General features: G+C 42.4%; 1 protein-coding gene across 20 annotated transcripts in view; it reads right to left on the reverse strand.

Moving 5' to 3' along the window:
• ATXN1 (ataxin 1) overlaps positions 1 to 14735 on the reverse strand; it is a 350922-nt gene that overhangs the window by 179463 nt on the left and 156724 nt on the right. Inside the window, exon 5 of one of the 20 annotated variants that reach the window (XM_026113184.2) lies at positions 5526 to 5566. The exons of the other annotated variants lie outside the window; for them this stretch is intronic. The gene's annotated coding sequence lies outside the window, so the exon portion shown is untranslated. The remainder of the gene's footprint in view (positions 1 to 5525; positions 5567 to 14735) is intronic. 20 annotated transcript variants of the gene reach the window in all.

Below are 14735 nucleotides of genomic sequence, written 5' to 3' on the forward strand. Positions count from 1 at the left end.
TTATTTCCCCGCCTTTCCTTCTATGCTCACAAGGTTACCTTGCCCACTCTTGCAAACCTGCCCTATGCAACCTTCCTTTCTCTTCCCTGGGACATTAGTTGAAGGCCTGGTTGTACTACAGCTTCCTTATAAAGCAGCTTATTCTCCTGCCTTATTTCTATCGAATGCGGTAGCACAATGAAAGGCAACTCCACCTTCCTCTGCACGGAGGCCCTGGTGGAGCTGTGGCTTCCTGCCAGCGGCTTCGGCTTGCGATGCGCAGCCCGAGGGGCGGGGTAGGCAAATTCGGGGTATAAACACCTCCGAGCGCAGCAACAGTCGCTGGGTACTTGCCGAATCACAACAGGTTTAAAAAGCAAAAGCAAAGACCCCTTCTGCACAGCGCAAATGTTTCTGAAGTTCTCGAGCAATTTACACGCGCTCACCCATGAACTTCATTTCTGGGCTTGCTCCACATTGTATACTAATAGCAATTATCTAAAAACGGCGCCGTGATGGGAGGAGGGGAGGAGAGGAAGGCTTCCTTTTGGCACAGCTTCTTCAGAGTTCAAAGGACACATATGGCCTGCAAACACAGCGCAGGGGATAATTTAAAATTAAAGGAGAGATGGGAGGAAAATGAGAACACAGCAGGGACAAGAAGTGTTATTCTTGATCTGCTTGATTGGAATTTTAAATAAAGGAAGAAAAAAAAAACCACCCCAAACCCTATTTTACTTCCACATTGGAATATAGCCTGAGCAAAAGACGTAACAGGAGGGAACACATCTGAAGGGAAAACCTCTGGAGAGCAGAACCTGAGCACTTGTTTTGGGGGAAGAGCCCGAAAGCTCCCAGCCTCAGCCAGGCAGTAGGACCTGGAGGACGCGGCCTGGGGAACAGAAATAGAATCGGCCAGAGATAATAGGAAGTGTAGCACTGACACCTCAGAAAAGATGGCAGGAGTTTATTTCAGAATGAAAACATATATAGAAAAAAAAAAAAAAAAAAGAACCTCTGGGAAGGGACAGAACATCTGCCTACAGAATAGAGGAAAGAAGAAGAAAAGGTGTTTGAATAATGCTAGTCCTTATTTGTGCTATAATGCTCATGCACCCATGCAAAGGAAATCACCCAAAAGTCAGCCGCCTGTGAGATGATGCCTGTGCCTACACCGAATCCCGACACCTGCTCGTGGCCCTATTCTTAGTCAGGCCAGATAACAAAGCCTGTTCTCCCCCTGAAGGGCATGACAAGAACACACAAAAAAATCACCCACAACAATCATAACTTCTACATAATTATTGCGCAACAACTGCCCATAATGAGAGAATGAATCTACAACCACAGACCAGCTATATTTACCAGTGGACTGGTTACACAGCAAAACAGCAGGAAACCATGCTGTGCCTTTATGTTAGCTCCTCTGCGAGGCCAGGGCTTCCCGTGCCACAGAGAGGGCCTCGCAGGTGAGACCCAGGGGACAGAAACACCCTGCTCTGACGGGTGGCCTCTTGCCTGGAGCGGGGACCTAGCTCCAGGGCTTCTGCACCACATTTTGGAGGGCATTAGATAGGATTTGCTGGCCCCAGTCAGACTGAGCAGCTCAGCTTAGCACAGCCAAGCTACCAGCCATGGAGCCAGCAGTATGATGAGGAATAGCCCCAATGATACATAGGAGCGCAGCCTCTTGGGGACGAAGCTGGACCCACAAAGGAGCCACCAGACATTCAAAGGAGGTTACATAAAAGTGGGGCTAGAAAGACCTGTTTGGCTTTGGGGTTAAAGAGTTTGCCATCTGAACAAAAACTGAAGGAAGTCTCACCACTAAACCTCCTCAGCTTCCAGAAACATTGATTCCTGAAAGAAATAAAAACAAACAAACAAAAAACCAAAACTAACAACAGAAAACAAAGCAAAAAACCCCACAGTTGAAAGCGCAGCCGCACAGGTAGGCAGGATTTAGGAGGCCAACTGCTCATGCCCCTTGAAATGAAGAGTTATTCCCAAAGAGCCCTTGCACACTCTTGCAGGTTAACAGCCAAGCCCCACAAAAAGGGTGCGATTCGACCCTAACACAGATGCATGGGCTCTACCTCAAGAAGAGGCCCAACGAGGCTAACAGCTGAGCCCATGCTGACCACATTTTATCCCTGGCGATAGTTAACTTGGGTCTGTCCCTCTCCACCAACCAGCATACATCACAAAACTCAAAGGATCTTCATATCTTCACAAATTCTGCTTCTCAAGCAAATTTGGCTGAAACTGCCTGACAGCCTCAGAAGTTACCAACGGTCCTACGAAAGGCAGACAGCGTGCTCACAGAAGCCCCTTTTCCTTCGACAGATATCCCAGGAGCAGGTGCCATCCCTGCTAAAAGCAGCAGGTCTGGGCACCTCATCCCCTCACTGCTCCTTCCCACCTCCATGTCACTTCTCCCCCAGTGCCAGGAAAACCCCCCACCCTTTCTTAGGCTGCTGTAAGAACTACAGTGAGCTAGATCTAGGAACAGATCCTGCTGAAAACATAACTTTTTTTCTTTTTTTTTTTCAGGAAGGATTATTTTTAACTTGGATCAGTTCCCAGAGCTGGCTCACAGCATGGCCGTACAACGCTTATGTCAGCACAAGGAAGCAATCCAATGAGCGCCCAAGGTGGGGGGAGGCCGTGAGGCTTCTCTCCACGTCCCACCACCTTGTGCAAAACAAAGGCCTAAGGACAGCGGGTTAGTGTCATTGAGCTGCACTTAACTTGGGAAAGTAGATGAAAAAAACAACACACAAACATATTACAGACTCACTGCCATGTCACAGTGCCAAAACATAGCAAAAAACCCGGCACCTTCCTTTAAGACAAAGAAAATCCACGTTCAGCTTCGTGGCAGCAACAACACAGAAGGGGTCCTGACCCAAAGACAGTGAAAATACTCCTCCTTACTAGGTCCTGAACAGGTTACACACCGAAAAACGCCCCTCATAGAACACTGCCATCACAAATTACCTAGTCACTTTTTTTTTTTGGCTAGGCATGCTCTCCCTGTCCTGGGAAAGACACCAAACAGCCCATCCCCACCTCAAGGCAGAAGTGTAAATGCAAGAGACAGGGAAGGCAAATGCGGAAAACAGCTCTCCTTCCCAACGCGCTGTGCGCGCAAATTCAGACTGTGCCGTGATGAGGAGAGTAACTCTAAACACATGCTACAACGGAGAAAAAGATCCCTCCGTGCTGATGACTGCTTATGTTTACATTGACCAATGCAGTAGTCCCGTTCTGAAGGCAATCAGTGAAGCTGTCAGCAGAAGAAAGGATGTGTTGGGCTTGTTATTGATCCTTGTTATTCCTGTCTAAGTACAATCATACCATCTTTAAGTCTGAAAGGGTACAGTTATTCTGGAATTGAGTTGTTTTTGGAAGATGAGTCAAAAGCAGCTCCACATATTTAGATCTCTTCTTGAGGTTGCTGACAATTTTTCCTGGCTCTACAGTTACATTTTCTGATTCTTAATGTATTCTCTCTCTCTCATTGCTGAGAGAAAGAGCCACACAAATAAAGAGAAATCTGACTATCCCAGGAAATTATGTAACTGCCTATACAGAGTGCTATCAAATATGCATGAAGTAAACTAACTGAAATAATACGATTTTTTCCTCTGATATCCTTCATCTATAGTCATTGTAGGTGTTATATGTAACAACAGTAAATGGAACAATTTCAGACAGCACTTTTCACGTTCAGACAGCTATTCTACATCCCTCTGTGCAGCAGACAATTTCTATAGCTCACTTTGTATATGGCAATAGAATAAGGCACCTTGAATTAAGCCCAGAGACATAACTATTCTGTGGAACTAGAGCTAAAACCTAGATTAATGACTGGCCATGTCTATTAGTCAGACTAATTCTTTGTCACAAGTAAAGTTCAGCAAAACCTACACCTGAGAGGCAGAAGAACGCACTTCTGAATGCACAGAGGCAATCAACAAACATTAGCAATGGATGTGGCTAACCACTCCTCAAACAAAATTTTGTTTCAGGATTGCACATGCATAGAAGACTTATTAGACACTATGATTTGCAAAGCATTAAAAAACGCTACACAAGAGTTCAGTATTTATTACTATTACTACAAGGCTCTTGGGGATAAACAGAGGACTTGGTTGACAGCTCCCCTCCCATTGTTCATCAATGTAAAAGACGAACCACCCCATATGAAAAAAAGCAAGAAAAAAAAAAAAACAAGCCATATCCAAACTAAACAATACAATATGAAAAATAAATATATCCCAGGCACCCATTATATTTTATGTTATTTTCATCATCAGTTACAATTCCTGTAATAGTAGTAGTGTATACAATGACAAATTCAGATTATGGAACAAAAAGTGCACAAAGAAGGTCAATACATACCATCAGACACGACATGTCACACACACTCAAAAGACAACATAACCCGAAGGATTAAGTATCATTCATTTCCAGTCATCACTCTACTGCATCCAAAACTGGGGGCCCAACGCTGAAAGTACATATTCCAAGCATGGCTAAAACAATAGCACCAAACAAAACATATGATACTAACTCAAGTGTCATGACAAATTATTCACCATAGCTGAAAAACAGGGAAACAGAGCCCTAAAAACACATCATAACAACACTGACCTAACAATTTTTAAGTGTTCATACGTAACATACATTCTAGTATATTCATAAACCACATACTTGTGAAGGTAGGAAAAAAAATGATAATCTTGGGAGGAAAGGGACCCAAAACCATTAGGTTAACAAATTAAATGCATATAATAAGGAAAAATAAATAAATAAAAAGCCACTGAGGTTAGAAAAATGACATGATTTCATGTGTGTGCATGCATGTGTGTGTTTGAAATTTAATACAATTCCTACTTCAGATCACTTGGATAACATCTGTTTGTTTTTTTCCGTTTTCAGTTTCATAAATTTATTCTTTTTTCATGAATGGTTTCAGAAGGATTGCTGTCTTTTTAATGGTCAGCTTCTGCCCTCCAGTTCACATAATACAATCCCAGTGTTTTCAACAAGGCATTGCAGCTTAAGGTAAACTGCAAATACAACAGAAAATCTGAGGTAGACTGCTGCCTTTATTTTCCATTTTCTGTGAAGTGCTATTAGATTACTCATAATGCATATCTCATGAATATTTCTGAATTAACAGTTAGGGCAGACTAATTGGGCACTAATATTTTACAAACTTATTTGATGTAAAGTACTAGATATGTGCTCTAGGCTTCTGTTTTTCCAACCTTTATTATGGAATTCTGACTTCCTTTCATTCCATTAGCACTCTCATTATTAACATAAAGCAGAGCCTTGTTAATTTGCAACAGTGTTTGGGATACCTTCTCTAAATTAATGGATGAAATGCCTTAAATTAATCAATCAACAGAAAGGAAAAGAAAAAAATCATAAAACACATTCTGTTCTTTTACTGTGGCAATCCTAACTGGTGTTTTAATTATTCATACAAATATCTGTAAGGCATTAGTAAATGTGATGTATAGTATACTCACGTTTCTTTAAAGTCTTAGGTCCCAGTTCAGGAAAGTACTTCCTTTGAAGAAAGAAAGGTAAGCATCTGCTGAATTTTTCATTTTAACTTACAAAGGAGGCATTTAAATGCTTTTGTATTTGATTCTACATATTTAAATGCAATCCTGACTTGATCCAGTACTGTTTGCTGAGAGCAGGCCCCTATGAAAATGCACGCAATAATCATGCAGTCAGAGCAGGCACAGCCTGCAACAGGCTGCCCAATACAACCATGGGGCAGGAGCATCTCTATCGCTCTTGCCACAGGGAACAGGCAAATTCCCAGAGCCGCAGCTTAAAAGGGGAGGCAGCAGCTACCCCACATCTCGACGTCCCATCTGGAAAATGAGACTAAAACACTGACATAAGGATTATCTTTGGGATGAGAAGCTGGGGTCTAAATCCAGGGTAACCGGTCCCTCCTCTTTTGCCATCAACATGCAAATCGCCCTGCACGTGTTGTGCACACAGCTCCCCAGGCTATGCTGCTCCCAGTGATTTACAGTCATACTCAGGTTGTCCACCCAGTAGCTACGGGCAGGTAAGCAGCTGTATTTCTTATCCCTTGTGGGTGAAATTTTGGGTATAGGTGGATTTTTCCAAACGATGTCAGGGAGCTTCAAAGGACTGACTTAACTGCACAGAGCTCCAAGAATGTGATCCTTTCTCAGGCCAGCAGGGCACATAAAGGGTTAAAAAACCCTACTACTGCTTATACTATTTATTACTCTCACTCCTTCCTTACTTAGCGACTTCCTCCTTAAATCCTGGCATCTCTTCTCCATTTCCCGCATGGTTTTGTGTCCCTTTCCTCCCAAGATCATCATCTGCTACAAGCTCTCTCCCTTCCACTGCCCAAATCCCAGTCTTTGTCCCATTTCTCTACAACGCTGCTTTTGGCTGGGCTCCACACTCACTTCAAATTTATTGCTCTCCTGCTCTTTCAAGCTTGTGCAGCAGGTTTTTACTCAACTGCCCCTCACTGCCAGGATGAGGAGGGGAGCTCGAGGCTGGAAAGAACAGGTCGTGAGCAGTATCGACCAGGAGAACAGGGCTCTGTCATTAGAAACCCAAGGTGGAAATTCATGCCTTGCGCCTTATTTAGTTCTAAGCTTAAATGTTTCTGTCTAGAATGTCTGTTTGTATCTCAAGTCACAAAGAAGCCATTAGTACCAATAACGTGTCATTATGGGGGCGTCAGCAGAGACTCTGCAGTGAAGGTTAATTTGAGATGCATAATTTAAAGCAGAACTAAAATCCCTCCATTTCACACTTTAGTGACTGAATTCAAATCATTCTTCAGATTTGATACAGTAGCTCTTAAGGGGACACTTGCATTTTTCTTTTCCTCTTTTTTTTTTCTTTTTGCCAATTTTGAAGTAAAATACAAGCTATCTTTTGCAGAACAAAAATGTACAGATCCTCCCTTTATGATCATTTCAACCTGTTTTCCCACCACATTTCTTTTCAGCAGCTTAATTCTTCATAGGCTTCACACTTCACCCATTCATTCTGACATGTCAGAATATGCCTGATAAAGGCCATTTCTGCAACTGGAAAAAAATACACAGAGTTAATAATTTTGCTCATAGTAATCCCAATGATTTTGCCAAGATCAACTGACAAGACTGCTTATCTCAAACATAGTACATCACTCATGTAACACTAGTAGCTGCACAATTCTCAGTCCCTAGTATTTCTACATTCAACATCCTGCTAAGATACAGAAGTGACATAATCCTTGTTTTTCACATGGACAACAGAGGCACAGACAGAAGGATGCTGTGGTTTAACAATTCCTTTAAGCTGATCCAAGTGCTGAGCAAAAGGGGTAGCACCATCCTGTTCACCTCTGTTTCCAGGTGTTTCTGCCTTCTCCCTTGTGGCAGAAACATCACAAGCTAAGCAAATAAGCGGACTTATCCACCTGAAAACAAGCTTGACAAAACAAAACAAAAAAGCAGAGCAGCTCAAACTCAGGGTAGCTTAAAAAAAACCATGAAACTACAGTTCAAATGGCTTGTCCGAGATCATACAGAGAACTTGGCAATGCAGCTAGAAATGGAACTAGAAATGGAACTAAAATCTTCCAAATCCATCGATCACTTCTGTTTTGTCAGGCAACTTCCCTGTCTCCCTGACCACACCTGAGAAAAGACAGAAAAAACGCTAGGCAAAATCTCATCCCTACTTAATGAAGCATCGTGATAGGGAGATTTCCATGCTGCTGAAGCAAAGAAATGCAACAACTTTTCATCAAATGCCTCCTGCCTTTTACTGTGGATTTTGAACAGGACTTCAATAAAGCTCATATAATGGTGCCAAGATATATAAAAACATAACATTTTCGGTCCTCTGACAATCAACTTCATTTTGTCCTGGATTCTTTGGAGGACTGCCCTCCACGCTAAAAATGGCAATGGAATTGCACAAGGGGGGGAAAAAGAAATTTTCAAGTAATCTTTGACTCATCTATTGTTATTCATCAGGTTTTTGGAGCAGAGAATGGAATGCCGTCAAGCTAAAACTGACAGCATTATTTTCTAATTCCTCAGTGATGTCAATCCTTCACAAAGCCGTAAGTGCTAAGAAAATTTTCTTTGCAAAATTCTAAGAATGACTCTCAAATTTTGTTAGTTAAAAAAAAAAAAAAGAGCTAAAAGAAGAACTTGAGATTAAACTCCTACGTAGGTGTGCTTCTGAATACTGGCACTATTAGGATTCACAGCTTTGTGCTATCTGTGACTCAGGCTTGCTGCCACAGGTGTCAAGAGACCTGGGACCGAACTGCAGCTCTGTAGAAACGTGCTGCATTGTTTTGTTTTGTTTTGTTTTTTAACTATATGGTAAAAGATGCACCCGCAAAGTGAGACAAAATAAGGTGTTGGCACACACACAGTACAGACCTTATAACTTTTTAGTTGACAGATTTTACTGTCCAATTAACTTTCACCAAGCAAAGCAGATTTTTCTCCTGTTTACTTCATAAGGTTTTCAGAACAATATTGTCGACTTAGTGCAACAGCAGAAATGCCTTCAATAAAAGTTCTGAGAATAACACATCTACTCTGGCACGCCAACACACTATTTTTAATTGTAGCTCATTAAAGATGTAATAGAAGAAGAATTATATTCACTTCCACCACTGTTCCGTCAATGCAGTGAGATAATCATGCTGCTATATCATATAAAAAGGAATACTTATGCTTAGTGATTTAAGTAATCTAATTGAAAGGCAGAAAGCAGTGATTCATTCCTTGTTCTATCTGTGACTGCAACATGTTTTTTGCCTATCACAGGGCCCAAGCAGGCACACAGAGTGATTGGTTTCAAATGTTAGTAAAACACAGACCTGGAAAATGAAAAAGGACAAGTCAGTTGAAATACTGAACAACAACAACAAAATCTGGATTGCAGACAAGAAGTACTTCACAGAAGAGCATGCAAATGCAGGCCTCTAAGGTAATTTAAACCAAATGCGGACTGAAACTGAACTAGTATGGTGAGTCAGCACAGTAAAAGGACAGTAAAAATTACATACAAAAAAAGTTCAGTCCTTTTGGTATAACACACTGTATCTTATTCCAGATTTACCAGAAAATAAATTAATTGTCATCTTTGTGTTCTTCCTCCTTATTTTTTCGGACTCAACCTCTACCTTCCAGAAACAAACTGCATGCAGGCTGACTAGCTGTGAACTCTGATGTCTAGGACTTTAATTTCCCTTTCACAAAAATTTCATCCCCAGACCATGACAACGTTAATAAACAATTGTTGGCACGAGTGCCACTAACCATCTTCCAAGTTGCGATTACTTTCCTCTGGAAATAAAAAACGCTCAAACCAAAACCGTGGAGAATCATTACAGGCTCCGGCAGTGGTAAATGTCTGCCAAATTGTGCTATCCCAGAGGTTTCAGCTACCCACGACCGGGTGCAGACCAGCACTTCGGCAACACACTTACAATCAGTCAAAGAAAGGCGAGCCTCCTTATCTGCCTGGAGCACTTTAAAATCATAACCAGTTTTAAATTTACATAGGAACACTCATCTCCACTTTCATCTCATTTTTGCCTCATACTTTCACAAGAATATAACTCTGTAAAAGCCACAACAATTGCTTGTTCAACGGAGACTGCCACTCTCTGCAGTGCTTTCTGAGATAGACTTGTATGCACAGACGTGGGTAGAAATGAATAATCCAAAAATATCTACAATAGCTAACGAGCAGAGTCTAGAAAAAATACCACGTACTGCAAATGCAGCCCAAATTGGAATGAATGCCTACAGTAGCGACAGGACAGGAAGAGCAAAATGTTATTGTACATTACTGGCATACAGCCCATAATTACAAAAAATACTGCAATATTCCACAGTAACAGCATAAAACATTATCATTTCAAACAAAGTGGCTGCAGCGCCCGGCCCACAGCAACCATGTTGTGGGCACATAACACAGAGTCGGAAAAGGAGGAGGAGGCTGGAGGACTCCCCTGAGCACAGGGCAGGTGGCCTCAGGGTCCACGAGGGCTGCGAACCCTACAGACGGCTTCTCCCCTCGTGCACGGCTCCACTTTGTCGGAGCCCGAAGGATCACTGCTCGGCAGCAAAGTGCTCTCACATGGGCCGCAGCTGCTCAGCCCTCCAGCAGAGGGGAAATACACTGCTGGCTGTGTGCTTGGGCTACTGCTGTGGCGTCTCTGCTGCCAAATTTGCATTTTCACACTCGCTCTTATTCATTAAGAGAAGGTACGTTTTATTCCCATTTTACAAGTGGTGAACTCAAGCCTGCAGAGCTGAAAATACAAATGGCAATCAAACACCTAGCTATCATTTATGCTTCTCCATTTCCTCCTGGCATTGACATGCTCATTTTCCACAGCAAATCGGTGGTGGGACCAAACTAAAAGTCCACATCTTCCCACTGCCATTCCTCTGTACTCATGGCTGCATCATCTGGCCTGCTTTAACTCTCCGTCAGTGACTTCTAACAGAACAGTAGTAAGCAGCTCCTGAGCACTGGATTTGCCTCCTTACACAGCAAGCACTTGCTTCCCTAAATGTCGGCAAAATGAGCAGCAACGTACACGTTAGCTTTTCAGCTACGTTCTTCTTGACTGCTCTACCCAAGGACTGCCAACACAAAGCAGAGTCCGACCAGGGTAAACAAGCAAAACAAAAGTTATAATTAAGCCTGTCTGCTAAGTGTCATGCACAGCACGTAAATCAGCAGTCCCATCTCATCATTTGTAGAAGTAACATCTATTACATTCTTTTTGCCTTCAGTAGTTGTTTTCTATGTGGATCATGAAAAAAAACTGCCTTAAGGAGCCACACACTTTCTCCGAACTTTATGCACTTGCAGAACTAGCAATTAGAGGAAAAGAAATGCAGAACCCTGAGCGGTGAGGTTAGCAGGGAAGGAAATGCTGTTCAAATGTTTACTTTGAAAGATGCTTATTTCTGTCATGTTTCCTATACAAACTGTTAACAATAAAGATTCTCTGGACAAAACTGCAAAGCCTCAGCCCTGGTCGCCAATACTAACACAGGTATTTGGCATCTCCCCACAACTCTGAAGTTGCTTGAAATATGCAACATTTTTTGGGTGGTATTTTTTTTTTTTAGAGAGATATTCAGATCGCCATGAAAACTATTTTTCTTACTGCAAACCATGAGGACAATGTTTTTAGAAGGGAGCAACTGTCATAGTCAAATACTTTCCAGTTCACCAGTGCCTCTTGTCCTTCACATACCAACTTTTCTCTGCCAAATAACACAGGACTGTAGCAGGAGTACATGTAGTAGACAAATATTATATTTATGTCTCCTCATAAGCCATTCATTGGTTCATGGATCTGAAGTTGCACAGGGAGCATTGCAAATCCACATAAAGTCTTCGAGTGCTGGATCTGACTCTCTGACGTAAGTAACAGATGCATAAAACCACACGTAACCAGACATCTCTCTAGTAACTGTGCAGCTAGCGACCAAAAGCTCCTAAAAATGCATGTCCAAGGGCAAAGGAGGAGGGGAAGAATGAGAACAGACTCCTGTATCTAGAAAGGAAAGCAAAGCTAAGGCTTTACGGGTTTCTTGTTTACAACTCCGTAATTCTTCACGTCCATAATTCAGCCGTGGTATCACAAGGGAGGGCTTTTTATGGGGTGGGGAGCCCAGCCAGTGTGGTCTGGTATACTCTGCACCAGACCGATGAACCATTTCTTGGTTTCTAGGAAACTCTAAGATCACATCTCCAAAGCCTCCACTGTGGCTCCAAAGACCTGCCTCAGGGAGGAAGGTCTGACTCCTCAGAAGAAAAACTCCTCTGGAAAAAACGAATATGGCTGTATAATGGTAATCATCACAGAGGCCCCTCCCTGCTCCCCAAGCTGGTGTGTTTGGGCCACAGTGGCTTGAAGTAAACGGCTGTCCTGCTTTCACAGCAATGTGCTAAGGCAGAGAAGAGGAGTAGATGAGAAAAAGGCAAAAGACTTGTTTAAAAACCTCAATTTATGGCTACTCCTGTTTTATGGAGTAAGCTGAAATCACTCTCTACTAGAAACTGCCTGAGCCACTGAGTTCAAATCTGGATCCTGCCTTCCACAAAGCTACTGGTGGGCCTGGATCCAAGCCTTTGCTTCAAGCTCCTATCTACTCTATACTAAAGTGACTTATACCAAATGTCCTCTATAATAAATAGCCTCACAGCAAGGAAGCACAGTATTGGCATGCTTCGTATTTACATCACTCTTCTGAAAACCAACGCACATGGTTTAGAGAAAGTGTTGGAAATATTACGGCTTTCGAATATTTTGCCTTATGTGGTTTACAGCCAGCATAGTCAATGGCTGCATAAGCTTCAAGCCATCAATTTTCACATGACATGCTAAGAAGCGAAAATCCAAGGTAATGCTCACCAGTACCAAACAGCACATCCATGCAGGCAGCAGTAGAGGCAGAGCCCCGTCACGGGGAAACGGGGCCCAGTGCTGTTCCACGGTGGTCTCTCGGCTCCCCGCAATAGTGGTCTCTATTCTCTCTCCCCACCATCTCCTCCTCACAGAGGCTTACACACACTTATCTGAACAAATGAACAAACCCGTTATGTGCCCGGCAGCCTGGGCATGCACTTTCTGATGCACAATAGAAGGGCCCCATTGAAAAGATCCATGTACAGGGAAAAAATCTAAGCAAGTCTCCAGCAAGCACACATATTATCAAAGCCTCATTTCCACTTAACACAAGTTGCTTTGGGAACTAATGCAGCTGACTTGAGGGGAAAACACAAACAAACAAACAACCTCTTTTTCCATTAGCTAGGGGGAAAAAAAAAAAAATCAAACCGGTGCCATCTTTGTTGAAGAGCTCCACTAAACAAATGGTTTAGGAGAGCTGAGGCGCATGGACGGGGGACAATCTGTGACTGATCACTGCCATCTGAACATGGCATGCTGACAGCTGAAAGAAGAGCAGAGAAAGGCTAAACAAAACAGGCATGTGTTTAACCCAGGCAGGCTCAGCCCCCCATATCCACTCTCTGTGCAGAATAAAAGGCAGGAGAAAGTGAGTCCTTCCACCTGCGTGGCACCCCCATAACTGCCTGGCACACATGTCACACCGCCACCAGACCCTCAAAAGGCACATTATTTCTTCAAGTGCTGAAAAAGCATCAAAAAATGGCAGGAGGAGCAGTACATTTTAATACATCTCCAAATGCATCTCTCGCTACCAAAGACTTGCCCTTTCTCTAATACTCTGCCAATAAGCTATTCCACTCTCAAACACAATGAAAACTAAGCAAGGCTCAACAATTTTGTGGCTACAGCAGAAAGCTGATCAAATGATTACAAAGGCCACGCAGATACTATGAAGATACCTTCCCTGAACTTTAGTGTCAGCTTCCTCAGAGAGGAACAACAAGGCTGCTGTGAAAGGAAAATCACACACATTATCCTGGTCTGACGTCAATGAAAAGAGAAAGAAGACAGGAATAAAAGTATTTTGACTTATGCTCTACCAAGCTAAGCAGCAATGTTTGCCACTAGGAAACAGGGGAAGCGAGAAAGCAAGGTGGGCTGAGAGATATCACACAGGAATTATTGTATTATTATCCCTCTTTTAGAAGTTTAGTTATGCCGTGATTGCTATCCTATGCCTTAAAAATGGTTAGCTCGAGAGAGAAATGCATTTTACCACCTGAGCTGCAGGGATGGGGGGGTGGGGAGAGGGGAAAAAGGAGAGGGGAAGGGTGTAACCACAGCTCCGAAATGGCACAAAGCAGTGGTTTCAAACATATTTGTACTAGCACATCATTTCACAACTACAAAAATTACCTCAGACTCCTACTGAAAGAGTCTCGTAGTTCTGTTTGTGTTCACAGCACCTAACGCCAGAACTGCACGTAAAAAAAGTTTTCTACGCTGATTTGCTGAAGTTTCTTACTTTTTGGATAAATCACTACAAATGCCTACAGGACTAGTACAATTTTCCAAGCAATGGCTCTAGTCCACTGACCAGAAAGGAAATATTTAGCTCCCTGCAGCGAGCCTGTTGATTTCAAAAGAAACTTAATAGTTTTGCTCCTACAAAACAAATACAGAGCAATCACGCCAAGGGCCTGCGATGCTCCCCTCTACTCTGAGACCTGGTATGCAACAAAAGTCACCAGCCTGCTGGGGCTGCTCTTCTGCACAGTTGTGACACTGTATCCCCTGCTGCTTCTGTTATATGGTTGGTCCTCACAATTCATGCAGGCTTTTGATTCTGCAGGTTTCTTAATTTTGTCTCCTTCAATACACTTGTGGGGCTGAAGGGAATAAAATAATTTGATATTTATATTTAAGAAAGGGGCTTTTTAAATTCTCATTTACATTGCATTTTCAATGGTTACAGCTAACAGTTAACGTTTTTTTCTCTGGTAGACAGAAAAAAGACTTGGAGGCTATTCTTTCCTAATGAGAGAGAAATGAAAACAAAACAAAACAAAGACTAGAGGGAAAAGGTGGGCTTTTCACTGTAATTCATAATTAATTCTCTTTATTAAAAAATATTAAATCAAAACAATACAGTTTGGCCTCAGTCATGGAACTTCTGGTTCTGCTGCTATTCAAATATCCAAGTGCAATTTGCATCTCTAGTTATGAAGGTGACATTATTTTCTTTATACTTTTAACTCTCCTTGTTCAAAGC

Source organism: Dromaius novaehollandiae, chromosome 2 (genome assembly GCF_036370855.1).
Source record: "Dromaius novaehollandiae isolate bDroNov1 chromosome 2, bDroNov1.hap1, whole genome shotgun sequence".
Taxonomy (NCBI): Eukaryota; Metazoa; Chordata; class Aves; order Casuariiformes; family Dromaiidae; genus Dromaius; species Dromaius novaehollandiae.